General features: G+C 34.2%; 1 protein-coding gene across 9 annotated transcripts in view; it reads right to left on the bottom strand.

Annotated features, from left to right (window-relative positions):
• PCDH7 (protocadherin 7) overlaps nt 1–16,677 on the bottom strand; it is a 414,694-nt gene that overhangs the window by 204,622 nt on the left and 193,395 nt on the right. The gene's annotated exons all lie outside the window — the stretch shown is intronic.

Raw genomic sequence — 16,677 nt, 5'->3', positions numbered from 1 at the left:
TAATATCACAATGCTGAAATTGTTATTATAAATAACTGGTACATTTACATCATATTTTCATGCATTTTCAACAGAAACTTGAAATACAAACTCTGTCAGCTTCGGCCTCAGGCACAGAACTTCTTGTTGAGACCTGTTGCTGTGTATTAACAGTGCCAGGCCTAAGTGTTCCCAGGGATTTTTAGGCTTATATTAAAAAACAAAATCCCTTGTAAGGAAAACCAGACCTTTAGGTGTAAAGGATAGTTTGAAATAATGAAATATTTGAGCGATAAATGAAAAAAAAAAAAAAAAAAAACCTTGAAGCAATATTCGAGAATATTCTGTTAGCATACAGTTACTTTAACTTAATCAACACAATCTATAAATCTCTATTGTGGAAACATAGATATTCGCCTTATATTCTTGAGGGAAGAAAAGCAGTAGAAGGCATTAGAAAACTATAGCCATAAGTTAGCCTTACAGCCTTTTTGCTGGTATATTATTTAAAGAATTACATTGAATTCCAGGTTGGCATGTTCAGCAATGAGAGAAAATGATCCAAATTTTAAAGAAATAAGTACTACAAATGTTCCATTTGCCATTTAATAAAGTTTAATATAGAAAATATTACTCATTTTAAAATATAAAGTCTCAGTATGTTAGGAGTTTACAACTAATGAAACTATTGACCTTAATAGAACATTTCTAAAATAAAATCTTTCTGAAGGCATAATTTATTATTCAAATTGTCTCCAAGATATGCATTAGCCTTCTCAGCCCAGCATATCAGGGATGGTGTGTGTATATGCACGAGTATGTGTGTATGTGTGTCTGTGTATGTGTTTCCCAAGTGAGCAATGCTGAGATTTCCTAAAGTTTGCTTAGAAACTTCAGAAGGGGCATCTGAAAAATACAGTAACTGGAAAGTCAAATTCTCCACATGTTGAGCCATTAAATAAAATATTTGTCCTCAGAATTGTTTAGGAAGGCACATCAGGTAGAAGAAGATAGTTCATGAAGTCCAATCAATAAGGAGACTGGCTAAATGAAGTGCAAAAAATATTATAATGGATCCTTTTGCTCTTTGGAATCAATGGTAGTAACCTTCGTTTAGAAAGAATGTGTGTCTGAGCAATAACATGCAGCAATATTTCTCAAGCTGCTAAAATGAAAAAAGCTCAGAGACAGGAATCTCTCCGTGTAGCTATATTATATTTCTGTTCTTTTTTTCCCCTATCGAGGCAAGAGAATTGCCTTAACCTCTTCAGAAATGCCATGCTTTCTTCCCATAGGAGGAAATGAAGGCCATGGCATTGATGCTAAAACATGTATGATAATTACAAGCGAGCAGCAGGGGCAGATGGGGGCTTTCAGTTGCTTAATGACTAGGTCAATTATTAGCGAACTAAAAATGCCAGTTTCTCAGTTAAAATAGATATTTCTACTTAATCCCACACTGAAATATGCACCATCTTTCATGCCTGTGTATTCCTAAATACTTGAAGTGATTCCATATGTCAGATTAAAAATATATATTCTTATTTTAGTATGAAAAACAAATTACAATATTGCAAATGCTAGCATCAATGGAGTCATCAATCTACCTTTGTAAGCCGTATCTTCTTGCTACTATTAAAAGATTTAACAGGGCATAATACCTTAGTAGGAGGGACTTGGAAATTCTTTCTTGCAGATGATATATATTCCGTTTAACTTGTTATGCCAGTGATTTCAAAATTCTTTTCCAATTTATCTTAATTTGTTACTGTATCTAAGGGAGTTTCTTATTCTTTTTTTTTTTTTTAATTTGAGTAACCTAATTAATCATTCTCACTGGAAAGTTTTTTTTATTTTTATTTTTTTAAAAGAGTTTATTTATTTATTTGACAGACACAGAGAGAGAGATAGTGAGAGAGAGAGCACAAGTGGGGAGGAGTAGAAGCAGTCTCCCCAGGAGCAGGGAGCTCAAAGCGGGGCTTGATCAGAGGGCCCTCAGGCCTCTGCCTTAGGCTCAGGTCAAGATCCCAGGGTCCTGGGGTCAAACATAGGCTTCCCTGCTCAGTGGGGAGTCTGATCCTCCCTCTCCCTCTGACTGTCACTACTACCCCTACCCTCCCCCTGCCCGCTACCGCTTGTTCTTTTTTCTTTCTCTTTCTCCCAAAAGAATAAAAATAATCTTAAAAAAAAGTGAAAAAAAATTCCATAGGGAGGTAGGGGGCTTGTGTTGCAGTTAAAAAATATATGTGCCCAAGTCTTGAAATAGCTAGGATACTTTCTAATTTGATTATGTAATATAAAAATCATATTTACCTCAATCTAATAGTTCTGAAGATAGCAATATGGGTATGAAAGTATTTTCTCCTATATTTATCCTGCAAAGAGGACTTTTAAAAAAATCTCTGAAAGTTTGTGCATTTAGCCTGTTTTTAGCTTATTTTGAAATTTCCAACATTACTGAGACAATATTAAAAGTATTAAATAAACTGTTTAAACATCTTTTTAGTGCTTACTTTACTGAATGGTTTGCATAATTAAAAAGTTAATTGCTTTGTTTCTACAATCTTTAGGAGTCATGGGACCAATTCCAGAAATGGGCTGCTAATGCTGTACTTTCTTATACATGTGCATTATTCCATCGAGTGAAGCACCTTCCCAATCTTGGAAGAGGGTGCACTGATGTGTGTGTGTGTGTGTGTGTGTGTGTGTGTGTGTGTGTGTGTAAAATGAACTACCAAGGAGATACAGGCATAAGGAACAGAATTATCAAGTTTAACCAGTGAATAAAGCACCTGGTATTAATCCCTACCCTATTTTGATTACTGTATTTCGTTAAGCAGATCATGATTTTGAGTCTACTATTATTCTGTTATTCTGAAGAGAAAAAAAAATCTATTAGCCTTTTCCTTATTTTTATGATATAAAAACTTGACTATTTCACTTATGATCCCAGGTCTCAACATTTATGGCAAGCCACGATTTAGAGTGGTTTTCAATGATGACATATAATACTGCTTTTCCAAAATTACAAAAAAAAAAATGCATTGTGTTTTCTAAATCACACAATAAAAAGAGGGATTCTCTTAATGTCCCTGAAAAATAGGTAAGGAATGTCTTTCTGCCTGTAGACAATGACACAAGATCAATGATTTGCTCGAAACTACATAATAAATGAATGCTTCTGGGCGCCTGGTGGCTCAGTTGGTTAAGCGACTGCCTTCGGCTCAGGTCATGATCCTGGAGTCCCTGGATCGAGTCCCGCATCGGGCTCCCTGCTCAGCAGGGAGTCTGCTTCTCCCTCTGACCCTCCCGTCCCCCTCTCATGCTCGCTGTCTCTCTCTCTCAAATAAATAAATAAAATCTTAAAAAAAAAAAATAAATGAATGCTTCTATTAAATACAAAATAAAACTAATTTTCTACTTAAAGATGATTTTAAATAGAAATAATCATCATAGCTGTAATAGATTTCATGAACTTTAAATGCAGTGATGCAAATATAGCCCTGTGGAGCTAATAGCAAGAAGCAAGAAATATAAATAATAACAACTCCTATGTCTTGAACACCTAGTGTTATCAGTTATTAACCATAATTTTACATATCTTCTTCCCAGGATCATCATCTATAAAATGCAGATAACATTACCTTCCTCAGTGATTCTACAAAGCAAATGAATATGTAGAACCCTCAGGTTAGCACTAATGTACCATAAAATTATTAGTTTATTATTTCAATTTACCTTACCCTTTTTATCATTTATTTTTAGATACTTAATAAGGATACTATTTCATCATTCCAATAAACCTTAATGTAGGTATAATACCCACTTTATGGTATATTGTTCTTTTCTGGTGTTTCACGCTTTGTGTGTTTATGTGTGAGCAGGAGTGAGTAAGTCTATAATTCATTTGTCTCTGACATTAGAGATACTGCATGATGACTTCCCTTTAAAATCCTTTCAGCCCTTTATGCTTGAGTTGCATTGTAATTGGGGTGTTTTGCACTATACTCTGAAAATTATCTCAAATACTCCATAAAAGTTGATTTCTACATTTATAAATATATTTGGCTTAATTAGCAGCGTGTGTGGAGAAGTGAATAAGTGCTATGAATCGGTGCCTAATTAGCGGAGTCTATCCATACTCTGATTGGCGATCATCTTTGCAAGGCTTTTCTCACTGCCATGGAATATTTGAGAGTCATCTGTAATCTCAGAGTTTTAAGAACTGTTCTGCTGCTGAATGATCTTTAATAATTATTTGATGAATATCTCTGTGAGTTACTGGTTTCTGTCATTTACTACTCTTTCACAATAAATCCAGGAAAATATATGTAGGCCTCTTACAGACAGAAGCCACTTAACTGCAGAAAATAAATTTGAAACTATTAATAAGTTTTCTTTGTGGTTTTCACAGAATTATGTTATAAATATTGGCACTTTTTCACAGTACATAGAGGACCACGTGCTCTCAGCCTTGAAAACCAATATGGATTTCAAAAGGGACCAGGAAACAATTTACCTATTGGGCAAAATATGTGAGGCCAGAGAACATTTTTGTAGGCAAGAAAACAATCATGCACTTACTAAATATTATGAACACTACAAGTTTGACGTGGAAAAGAAAAAGCTGTAGAACCAGAAAAAAAGTGTGAAGTATAAATAACCAAATGAACATAGTAAAGTACTAACTTGATATAATTTTATTAAATGTTAACTACCTAAAAATATATGTTCAGGTATAACTGCACAACAACGCTTTGAGGAAGATAGGAGAGTAATTATTATAATTCTTGTTCCCATTTTATAAGTGAGTGAGATATTATGTGTATTGATCCAGGCTCCCTTCCTGAAAGTGTGGTGGAACTTGGACAAAGACTCAAAATTCTGGCATCAATTCTTTGCAAATGCATATATTATATATATAAATTATATATAATATTGACATATATAATTATTATATAGTACTATTATATATTATATATTATAACACAGAAGAATTAAGTTAGATTTAAGAAGGACATTTTAAAATTGAAAATTTATAAGACAGGCAAACTTTTCTAAAAGCTTTCTCAAAAGGAATACAGAAACTTAGTAGTCTGAAATGATTCAAATATAATGACTTTTGGTATAGAAAACGAATCAAAGATCCTCGAAATGTCCCAGATGAGGTATTACAAGGGAGAAAATGTATATGGGATGGTGAAGTTAGGAAAGATAAAGACGTAAGGTTATTAGAATGCATAAAATAATAAAAAAATATGAAACCTCAGAGTCAATCTGTGGAACAGTCCTCTAATCCTCCTTTCAGAAAGAAATGTCAGAGAAATTCAGAAATTTTCATTTGGGTAAATAAGAGTAACGTATTTTCCCTAGTATTTTCAAAAACTTAAAAAAAAAAGGCTAAGTAATCAAGTCAAAAGTCCTACACTTTGTGCTCTGAAATAAAATGTAGTTACTTAAGAAAAACACACATGGGGACCTCTAAACCCATGGACAATTGATAGAACTAATTTAATAGCTACTTGATCCTGAGGACATAGATAATCCCCAGACCTGGGCTACAAAAGAAAAGCACGTGGGTTTGTTTTCACAAAAGAGGATAAAAACAGTCTGGGGCCGAAATAGGCAGGAATTAGATTTTAGATCTTCATTATTCTGGGAGAAAGAGATGAACCAATGTTGTCCAGGAGACTAGAAGTGCCTCTCAAAATTGAATTCTCAAAGAACTAGTGAAGGCTGAATACAATTGATCACACCGAATAAAGGGGAAGAAGCTTAAGGCGAAGAACTCTGATAAAATATGGTTCCGTGTGAACATGTTGCTTCCCATCACCTGTTTAAAGATGATGTATGATTAACATTGCCCTGACCAAAGTAAAAGGAAAAAATAGGGTTTGGTCCCTAAAACTCAACTTCCTCCAACTATTTGTATAATTGAATACTGAATTTATTTTAGGTGTGAATCATCTGAGAAATTATGAGTATAGAAATAACGATGTTGAAAATTACTTATCAGTCTGGGAGATGTTTTTGATACACAGTTTAAAGTGTCAGGTGTCACCCACTCTAGAGTAACAGCAAGTTAACTGTCAAGGTAAATAATAGATCTGATGAATAATTGTCTGAATGTTTAGATCATGCAAAGATACTTTATAGAATGGACCAGAAGCAAGGAGGGGAATGAAGTTTGGCTATATAAACATGCTTAAAGCTGATAATGAAAAAATAATTTACATATTTTAAGAAAAGATATGCAAAATCCTTAAGAGTTGACCTTAAAGAGAAAACAAACAACAAAAACAACAAACACAAGGTAGGGACACAGGATCTCAATTGGTGCCCAGTCCTAAAAGATGCCCTGAATCTAGGAACCCAAAGCAATCTATTTTTCAGGAGATGATCCATTCAGTGGTGGATGTGTTTCAGCTGACTTAATCTGGCCTGAAGGGGTCTGGATGATGTCCCTCTTCTGATTCCACCCTCACCAGGCAATCTTTTAAGATTTAATCTGGCCTGAAGGGGTCTGGATGATGTCCCTCTTCTGATTCCACCCTCACCAGGCAATCTTTTAAGATTTAAATATGCTGATTTGACTTGGATCTCCTTAAAGAAAAAGAGTACTGTCTGAGAGAAGAAGTAGGGATATTCCTATTTTTGAATGGGATATTCTCTTGCTCAAAATTTGATAAACTGATGCTCAAGTTTGAAATCAGGATCTTGTAATATGGTTGAGAATTGGTCTTGGCTCTGTACAATTCTGTGCACTGACAAAATTTTGATTCTTAGATTGAGGGGAAAAGAATTGCCAGGTACCACCTAGAGTCCATCTGGTAACCAGACAGGTAGTCTTTTCTTGGCACACCCTACATTCCCATACTCTCTATTCAAAGCTTCAGGACAATGGAGAGTGCATATGCCAGGCCAAAAAAATGGATATATCTAGAGATGTCTGATAAACCAAATAAGTGTATGTGTGATTAAATAGGAGTTGCATTTTTATTTGGAAATTATTATGCAGCAATTGGTTAGATTATCTTGGGCTGGAAGAGACAAGTTTTATCAATAAAGAACCTATTCATAATTCCTACTAAGCAACAATGAACACAGAGAAAGGAGAATAAATTTATGTGACATTGATGGTTGACCTTCCTTAGATAAGAACACCAAAAGTGACATCTGCCTGGCAAATCATTATTAGTAAGTCTTTGCACATAATGTATTTAGAGGCATTTCTTCCCTTGTGTACTAGCTGCGGTAAGCATCTTTTTTTTTTTTAAGATTTTATTTATTTATTTGACAGAGAGAGACACAGCGATAGAGGGAAGATAAGCAGGGGAAGTGGGAGAGGGAGAAGCAGGCTTCCCCGTGGAGCAGGGAGCCCGATGCGGGGCTCGATCCCAGGACCTAGGGATCATGACCTGAGCCGAAGGCAGATGCTTAACGACTGAGCCACCCAGGCGCCCCTGTGGTAAGCATCTTTGACATTGCATTTCTGTGGTGTTGTTTACATATCAAATAGCCTGGATTTGGACAGTCTTTGTACTAAGTTGTTTGAATTTATTTCTCAAGCAAATTCTATTTTCATGATTTTCTGTTTTGAAACATATCTATTTGCACAGTATTACCAACAATTGATAGCACTCTTACACTGTCAGGAATCCTATAATTACAAAATAAAAATGTTTGATGATGACCAGGAAAATGTTATTATTGGATGTCAACAAAAATGCAATTAGTTAGACACTATTTAAATTTCAAGACAGTGAGGTGGACAAATGATGGTCTAGTATAAAGAGAAATATAAAAGTGGTATTAGAGGCCAAAACTCATTTAAAAGAGTAATTAATATATTACTCAATGAAATATAGCAAAAGCTGTTACACAGAAATTTCAGACTGTAGTACTTTCAGTAAATTTTGTAAAAATAATAATTCCGAACAATGGAAGCATTAGATGATTAGAAATTCATTAAGGGGCATCTGGGTGGCTCAGTCGGTTGAGTGACCAACCCTTGGTTTTGGCTCAGGTCATGATCTCAGGGTTGGGGAATCAAGCTCCGCGTCGGGCTGCATGCTCAGCACAGAGTCTGCTTGAGGATTCTCTCACTCTGCCCCTCCCTCCTCTCTCTCTCTCTCTCTCTTTCAAATAAATAAATAAGTTTTTTTAAAAAAAAGAAATTCATTAAGATTGCTGTCAAGGGATGCAACCATGGCCCTGACTTTGATAATGGTATTATAATGAACTTGTTTTACGTGAAAAACATTCTCAAGTGTGTTTTTACACTATACTTCCTGGTCTTCAGCTTTCTTAGTAGTCTCACTTCTACTGAATCTCCATCAGAAACACTGGGCCCTTAGACCATATAACTAAATTTAACAATTTTTTTGGATACCTGTGTGTAGGAATTATTTCAGTTATATCATGCTATGGTGAACAAGGCAAAGGCCCTGTCCTCATTTAGCTTACAGCATCGTCAGAGAGAAGAATGTAAAGAACAATCATATCTCTCAGTTGGGTCTTCTAGCTCTTTCTCTTATCAAGGTCTGCGTGATCATGTATCTGCTTCCTTCATCTCTGTATCACTGTAACCACTACTTTACTAATTCCAAATTTCCCCTCAGCCTGCCACAGCTTGTTTTTGCTTTAAAAAATATCATTCGTAGGCACCTTCACTGTAACTTACTTCTCCATGATTCTTTTATATTTCAATATTTTTTTCAGATCCCATATAGGGTATCATCTCTTCTCAGTGGCATATGTTCATTGATGGTCTCGCTATTCCCAAGATTTTATAATCACCAGGGTTCTAGTGACTCTAAAAGCTGTATTTCTGCAATTTATATATACTTCCTAGTTTCAGATGGACATTTTCGATGGCCTGCTAGATATTGTCTGAATTTTTCAAAGGTACTTTAAAGTCCACATGTCTTAATCAGATTCATTCTCCTGGAAATGTGCTATTCTTTCCATTTTTCCCAAGTTGGCAAAATAGCACCACGGTTTCCCCACCCTCTCAGGTTGATCTCCATGACATCACTCATTATTCCCTGTAACTTTACCCATACTTCTCTTCTCAAATCCCTACTTACCCATCCTTCAGAGCCTGGCTGTGGTTTTTCATATCCCCAACTCATCATCCTGTGGTTCTGGTAGCATTTAACCTCTCCATAGAGCCTCCCACGCCTTTACTTTTAAATATCTACATCTGTACACGTCATTCTCCACCACGATATTCAAACGCTTAGGAGGCAGAGAACATGTCTCATTCACCTTTGGATCCTTCATGGGAATTTAAACAACAAATGGTTATTGAACTCAATGAATTCTCAGAGTATTCCAAATTCCCTGTTCATTGTATACAATTTTCAGCTATGACTGCTATGACCTTTTGCTACAAATGCTGGGTTGGTGAAATTCAGCCTCATACTGAATAAAAACAATGGGCATAATTCAGTCTAGACTCTATGGCTCATAGGAAAGCATCCTCAGAGAAGCTTACCGCTCTCAGATCATATGTGGGTCCCCTGATTACCTCATCGACATAGTTGGCGAGCATTTCAGAGCAAAAATAAAATTGTAAAAGACATATTTTACAATAGAAATGAATGCGTACACAGTTGTTAAACAGCAGGTTACTGTTCTACTATCTTTTATTACCAATACATTTTATAGCCCTCGCCACAGTTTCATTTGAACACCCAGTATCAAAAATTAGGGTTTTTTTGAGATTATCGTATTCTGGCAGTTGAAAATCTGTTTCAAGGAAAACATTTAAATTTGCATGTGTTTCAAATATATCTTCATTTTGTAATAAACTTACAATTCTACTTCCTGGACAGTAATGAGAAGGCATGCAAAATAATGAGAGTAATGTCTAAAAAAAAAAAAAAAAAAAAAAAAATCAACCTGCATAAATTAAGTAAAAACTTACCAGAAACAAGATTTAAAAACAAGGCAACCTATTGTCTATATTTCAGATAGAAAGGGAATGTGCCATAAAGACAAATACCGATGAACTTAACTTGAATCTTAAGATAGCAATCACAAAAACAATTTGCAACCACAACACAAGGAATGCGTTAGTTTTGCAAAACTAAAACTAATCTAATCCAATCTTCTATAATCTACTCTAATCATCTTCTTAACTCAAGTAATATAATTGATCTTCTAAAAAGAAATAATAACTTAAAAAGATTATTTACAGGCCTTTATTAGGTTTGAAAGGCCTTATTTAAATAACACATATTTTTATTAATTATCCATATTTATAAGCAGAGTGAGAACAGAGACATAAAGTTAATCTGTTCTGTAGTCTCAACCTGGATTTAGTGTGTGCTGCCAATTTTATCACTGATAAATTCTAAAGTTTTTGAAGTAATTATGTTTAGCAACAAGAACAAGCAAAGGAAGATAAAGAAAAGAAAAAACAGTAACTTGATTAGAAAAATTAAACAAATAATTTCACTTTATTTGGCATAATGTAAAGCCTCCAGACCAATTTAATAATTACTTTTAAATGACGTAGATGATGGGTATGTAGAAAAAGGGGGTACAATGCAGATACCATTTCAATGCCTTCTTCCAGTCCAAGATGTTATTTATAATGTAAAAATTTCAGTAAGTGCATTTAAAATCATTTCATCTGTAGAATTTTCCTCTCCCTTCTCTGTACTTCACACTGCTCTGAACTTCTCTAATGAGTTTTCCCCTTTTCACGCTATAGTGAATTTACTGAAATCACGGTTGTATCTCCCCAACATAAGGACCTGCACCATGTAGGCAGAGATTCCTTCTCATACACTTCAACTTCCTCAGAGAGCCTTGGTCATATTTTATTTTCAACACGTTTGTTGAATCAAATGAATAACCGCAGATTTGTCAGTATATAATTACTCCATTAAACAGAGCCAGGAATAATATTATTCTGCTTTGCTTTACTTAAGAAGATAATGCTTTTCTTACAAAAAAAAAAAAAAAAAAAATCCCCGCAGTAGAAGAGGTAACAATAGAGAGTGTTTTATCCTCGAAGAGGAATATCGAAGTAAAACAGTTTCTCAATAAGTGGACTAACCTCTGAGGTTGAGTGCTAACTACACTTTAAGAGATGAGTTCTAGTGTTTCTTTACCACATAAAAGATGTTTAAGAGTGTTGTCATATTTCAGTAACATCAATTTTTTTATACATATCTCCAGAAAAAAATCAGAGAAGGAATGGAAGTACATAGAGTCTATAGGCAAAAAAGAATGCAAAAAGAAATCATGGAGATAATAGCCTAACGAAAGAAGGAGCTAAACATAGAATGCATTATCTAACAAGTGTGCTGAAATTCAGATAAGCAAATGATTTGAGAGTCTGGAGGCAACAAAGCCACTAACTGACCTCTAAAGTCACTTTGAGATTTGATGAGAGCTCATTCCATCCTCAAATGTCATAAGGGTTCAGCAGAATGATCTAGTTTTAAAGGACCAAATTAGAATAAAAAGGGTAATATGGCCACACATTTTATCAGTGTTAATTATTAATATTGAGATTAAAAAGAAAGGGCTGAGAGTTTGGTAAGCATACTAATTGGACACTTTTTCAGCTTGTTTTCCCTGTCAGTGTGAATATTTTACAACAGTTCAAAGGGAAATATACACGTGAAGAATACGCATTCAATTGGAACACTGGGTATAAATGTAAAAATATTTAAAAGTGAGAAAAGAATATAGGAGGGTAATAACGGCTTTTCCCCACCTTGAATGATGAAGAACACAAAGAGTAGGGTTCATTTGATGCCAGAGGACAGAATCTTCTTTTCCTTTCATTTAAGATCCTTGATATATTTAAACATATCTGCTCCTCGGTGGTACCCCTTGATGTACCACAAAAATGAGAAATCGACTAAAAGGTATCCAAGGTGAGAATATGGTTCTTACCAATAATTTTAGAATTGTTATCTTTGTGAGACTAAACATTTTTATGATGCTTTCATGACTAAGCTATTCTGTTATGTCAAATCTACCTGAAGTTAATAACAATCAACATTATTTATCATTACTATTTGAATAATAGAAAATAATTCTATCACCAATGAATATGGGGAAATTATTGCTACTCATTATTTATTTATAAATTATTAGATGTTATTATTTCATTTAGTTGCTTTATTATTGAAGGAAGTGGCGATAAGAAAGGTCAGAAAATTGCACTGCTAGGAAGAGGAAAAACCAGGATTCAAACCGAGGACATTAGATTTCAAAGCCTGCTTTTTAAACCACAATACTCTATCCACAGCATTGCCTCTTCTCTAGGACAGTATTTTCTTTGGATTCTTTTAGATTGTGCTGCTCAGTTACTGGAAATCTGCTGCAACACACATCTTGATTGCAGACAACCTCTATAATTACTTTCTGTCTCTAATCACCATGAAAAAGCAGAAGTGAATAAAGCCCTCCAGAAGTGGGGGCATGTGGACTTGGGGATACTTGGGAAGCACAAAGCCATTTCACAGATGGCTAGAAAAGTAGAAAATGCAGTCCACCTCTGGCAATAAAACCCCAGGCGGAAAAGCAGAACCATCCAAAAGAATCCTTTCCAGGGTATGTTAATCTCTTCCTGCAGAAATTAAAAAAAAAAAAAAAAGGCATTTGCAGAGCATTTGTTTTGAGGTATTATGCTTATGCCATTAACAAGTGTTTGAGCATTTTTGGAAAGATGGAAGACACAGCCTTGCTACTTAACTCAATCTAACTGAAAACAGTACAAACCAATGGTGACTAGATGGCAGGACCTTAAAAGTGACTGTTGGAAATTGGGTAGGTGGGAGAAAAGTAGAGAGAGAGCCCTTTATCCCAAACAAAGTTACAAGTCTAGTCTCCATTCTCATTATCCTTGGTCTTATTAAAATGGTGTTTCATTTCCAATTGATATTTCAATTATACTCATTTATTTCTTTTTTAAATGTTTTAATTTTATTTAAATTCAATTAATTAATATATAATGTATTATTAGTTTCAGAGGTAGAGGTCAGTGATTCATCAGTCTTATATACTATCCAGTGCTCATTACACCTCGTGCCCTCATTAATGTCCATCACCCAGTTAGCCCATCCCCACCCCTGCCCCCTCCAGCAACCCTCAGTATTTCTGAGAGCAATGTGAAAAGTCTACGGCAGAAACAAAATGGGTTCATGATGGACTGTACCATGGTTTAATCCTCAAAAACAGTGTACTCTAAATACTACTGAACACATGTGGAATGAGGAGAAAAAATAAAACAATGATCAAGCCTAACTTATACATTTCTGAAAAAGTAAGAAAGTTTGGAATTGGGGGGCTCAGAAATATTAGTGTATAAAAATCAAAATCACCTTTTAAATACATGAGAAAATCAAGAGACATAAAATTAGTTAGGCGTTTTAGAGTGGCCAAATTTTTTAACTCATTTAACTTTTTAAAATCTACCCAAAGCTCTCTTTCTGATTTGGAGAGTAAAACATCTAGGAAAAATTGGATATAAAGAGAAAAATCACAGATTGGTGGATCTGAGTAAGATTCTAGAGTTAATTCTGTTAACTGCCTTACAGATGATTAGAAGCAGATCCAGAAGGAGTAAGTGACATACCCAACCCTAATGGCAAAATTGAGATTGGAGGTCAAATGGAGAGTTTCTTATATTTGAGTTGTTAAACACTATATATGGTTACAGGATACATAGCAAAGCCAAATTGGATTTGCAAAGGTAATCCAGGGGGTAACTGAAAAGAGTAAGTAGACTATAGCATGAAGTCAAAGGTCAAGATAAATACTGATAATAGATCTAAAGAAACTGTTAAATACTGCTCCAAGAGAAAATCTGAAAATAAGGGCAAACTCTTGCATAGTCAAATTATGCTCTTCAAATGATGATGGTTTTAAGCTTAATATTTGGTTTTTACTTGAATTATGAATTCATTACAGTAGGTTTTAATTATTTTAACACGTTCATTATCAAATATTTTATCATTACTCAACGTCCTACCATGAACCCCATATTTTAAAATACTTTATCCCTTTGGCTTAGGTCATGATCTCAGGGTTGTGAGATCGAGCCCTGAGTCGGGCTCCATGCTGGGCGTGAAGCCTGCTTAAAATTCTCTCTCTCCTTCTCCCTCTGCCCCCCCATAATAAATAATAAAATAAAATATCCTATCCCACTAGGTGTATTTTATTGAAATAATAAATAACCAATTTCCTCAATCTTATCAAAAGATCAACATGAAATCATCATAATATTGATAATAATTCATGAAGAGCAAAGAAAAATATATGAGTGATGTTTTTTATGAATTAATGTATAATTCATTAAAAATTCTTGAAAATTTTTTTAATGATATAATTTCCATTACTGTTTTCCAGAGACCCATGGATGTAAATACCCGGATCTGAAATTATTAAAATGGTGGGGCTCATTCTAATTATTAGATTCAGGTTTCATGAAATTATGTTGATTCTTACAGTGTATTCTTTTTCCTAAGCTAATAAGAGAATAAAACCTCATTCATCATTTGGCAGTAAGGTGGGTTGGAATGTAGGATAAAGCTTATTATAAAGCTGATTAATCCACAGGCCTTCTTCATGAAATTGTGTTTATTATGCTAAAGTACAGGAAGCAAATAAAAGCTTTTGTAAAACATAAGTGCATTTCACTGCCTATCTACTTAAATTTTCCTTTTAGGTATTTTAGTTATTTTTAGTTACCTCGTGACAACTTATTTTCATCATTAGCTGTTCTAACGTATACCCAGGTAGCATCATGACACTGGGATGTTATATTATTGCACTGGAAATTATCTTCTAAACTGTACAATGGAAGTTAATCCAAATATCAGTTATAACTACATTGTTTCACATAGGTTAAAATGCAAGGAAAATATTTGAGGTAATAATAATTAGGAACTAGGACAGCATCCAAAATGGTATTTTCATGGAAAATCCAATACAAATCTTGATTAAAACCTAACCAAGTAAAACACTGCAGATTACCTGGATTCCAATTAAATGTGACAAATGAATACTTGACAGGTTTCAATTCCCATTCTATTTATGTCAGAATGATCCATTAATCTTGAAGATGAAATTACCAGAATTCAAGCAATACAATTGTACTTTATGGCTAGATAGTAGTCTGAAAACTTGGACCCAACAAAACTTATTCAAATGTCAACTGCTACATTTGGATCACCCAAAGTGAATCACATCTCCTGTCCTTACCTATAGATCAGGGCTAACATGAATCACAGCAGATGACAACTGATTATATAAAACTGAATTTCAAGTGTCAGTCACATACAAAATCAGAAAAATCAGTTCTATTATGATTATCTTTGTTGTTGACAAGACTGAAAACATGGTTATAAAAAATAACTAAAAGCCTTACTTGGAAAATGTTTCTCAGCAAACTTTCTAGTTTCTTAACAAGCTCACCTGTTAAGTTTTCCATGTGTGTTTCCTAAAAAGTAACGAATATGTGTTTGCCATATATAATTATGCTTATTACTCGTCATTTCTTACTTATTTTAAAGGTGTTGAATCCCCTTAAACTCGAAAAACAGAAAAATAACATTAAAATGTGATTATAATGCCAATGATACAAGTCCTTTCTGTTAATACAGCTGACATCCAAAAATCAAGCCTTAATTATACATTGTGTTGTTTATTGTGAGATACTTTTTAAAACACAAATAAAAGTATATCATCAAAAGGTAATCACAGGTATAAGAATGTCCTTAAATTAGATCAATCCTGCCTTCCTAGGTGTGTGTGTGTGTATAATATTATTATAGTATTTTAATTTTTACTTTTGTGCAAAGCATTTCAAACATATTTGCCTTAGAAATATATTCATCAGCAATGCAATTCATACCAAAATTTTTATAGTCATTTAAATAGATACTAAAAGAACTTAATTCTTAAAAACCACATCAAACTCCCATCCACATAAGCATACACCACCATACACACAGATAAGCATGCTATAAGGCAAAATGCCATTTGAACTCTGGATTATTAATCAAGAGGGATATCAATCATCCGTCCCTGATATCATATCTTCTCACCCAGATAACAATGTGGAAAAATAATTATTTAACATGATTTAGTTTAGCCATAATTTCACTCGGGGTCATTTATATCCATTACTCTCTAAGGTTGGATTTTAATATTCATAGGTAAACTTCAAGAAAAAAATCAGACTTTCCTGCATTAATACGCTCTATTTGCATACCATCGCTAAAGAAACTGGTATATAACAAAAAGTTAGGATGTCTTATTTCACTTGGGGGATGGGATGGTGAAAAACAAATCCGTTTCGAGTTTTTGCTACAGATAAAATATGTGCGGTTCCCCTTCCTTCCCCTACATATAACCAAATCTCTTTTTATACCTGAAATAATAATAAAATTAGTATGAACTTTACCATTCCATTATTTCACACAAACCTACTCCTCAGGCATTTACTTATAACCTGAAATCCAAAAAAGTACATCATTTAATTGTTTTGGGGAACATAAACAAACGTGAAAAGGTTTGTAAATACTATTTGCAATCTAACTTTATAACTTAAAAGAAAGTGTATAGGAGGCCAATTGTTGTGGTCCTCATGAGAATCATTTCACAACAGGATAGGAACCTAGAGTCCTAAAATTTGCTTTCTTCCCTTTCCCTTGCACAAAAATG

This window comes from Phoca vitulina, unplaced genomic scaffold (genome assembly GCF_004348235.1).
Source record: "Phoca vitulina isolate PV1807 unplaced genomic scaffold, GSC_HSeal_1.0 scaffold3, whole genome shotgun sequence".
NCBI classification, from domain to species: domain Eukaryota; kingdom Metazoa; phylum Chordata; class Mammalia; order Carnivora; family Phocidae; genus Phoca; species Phoca vitulina.
This window is presented reverse-complemented; position numbering and strand designations above follow the sequence as displayed.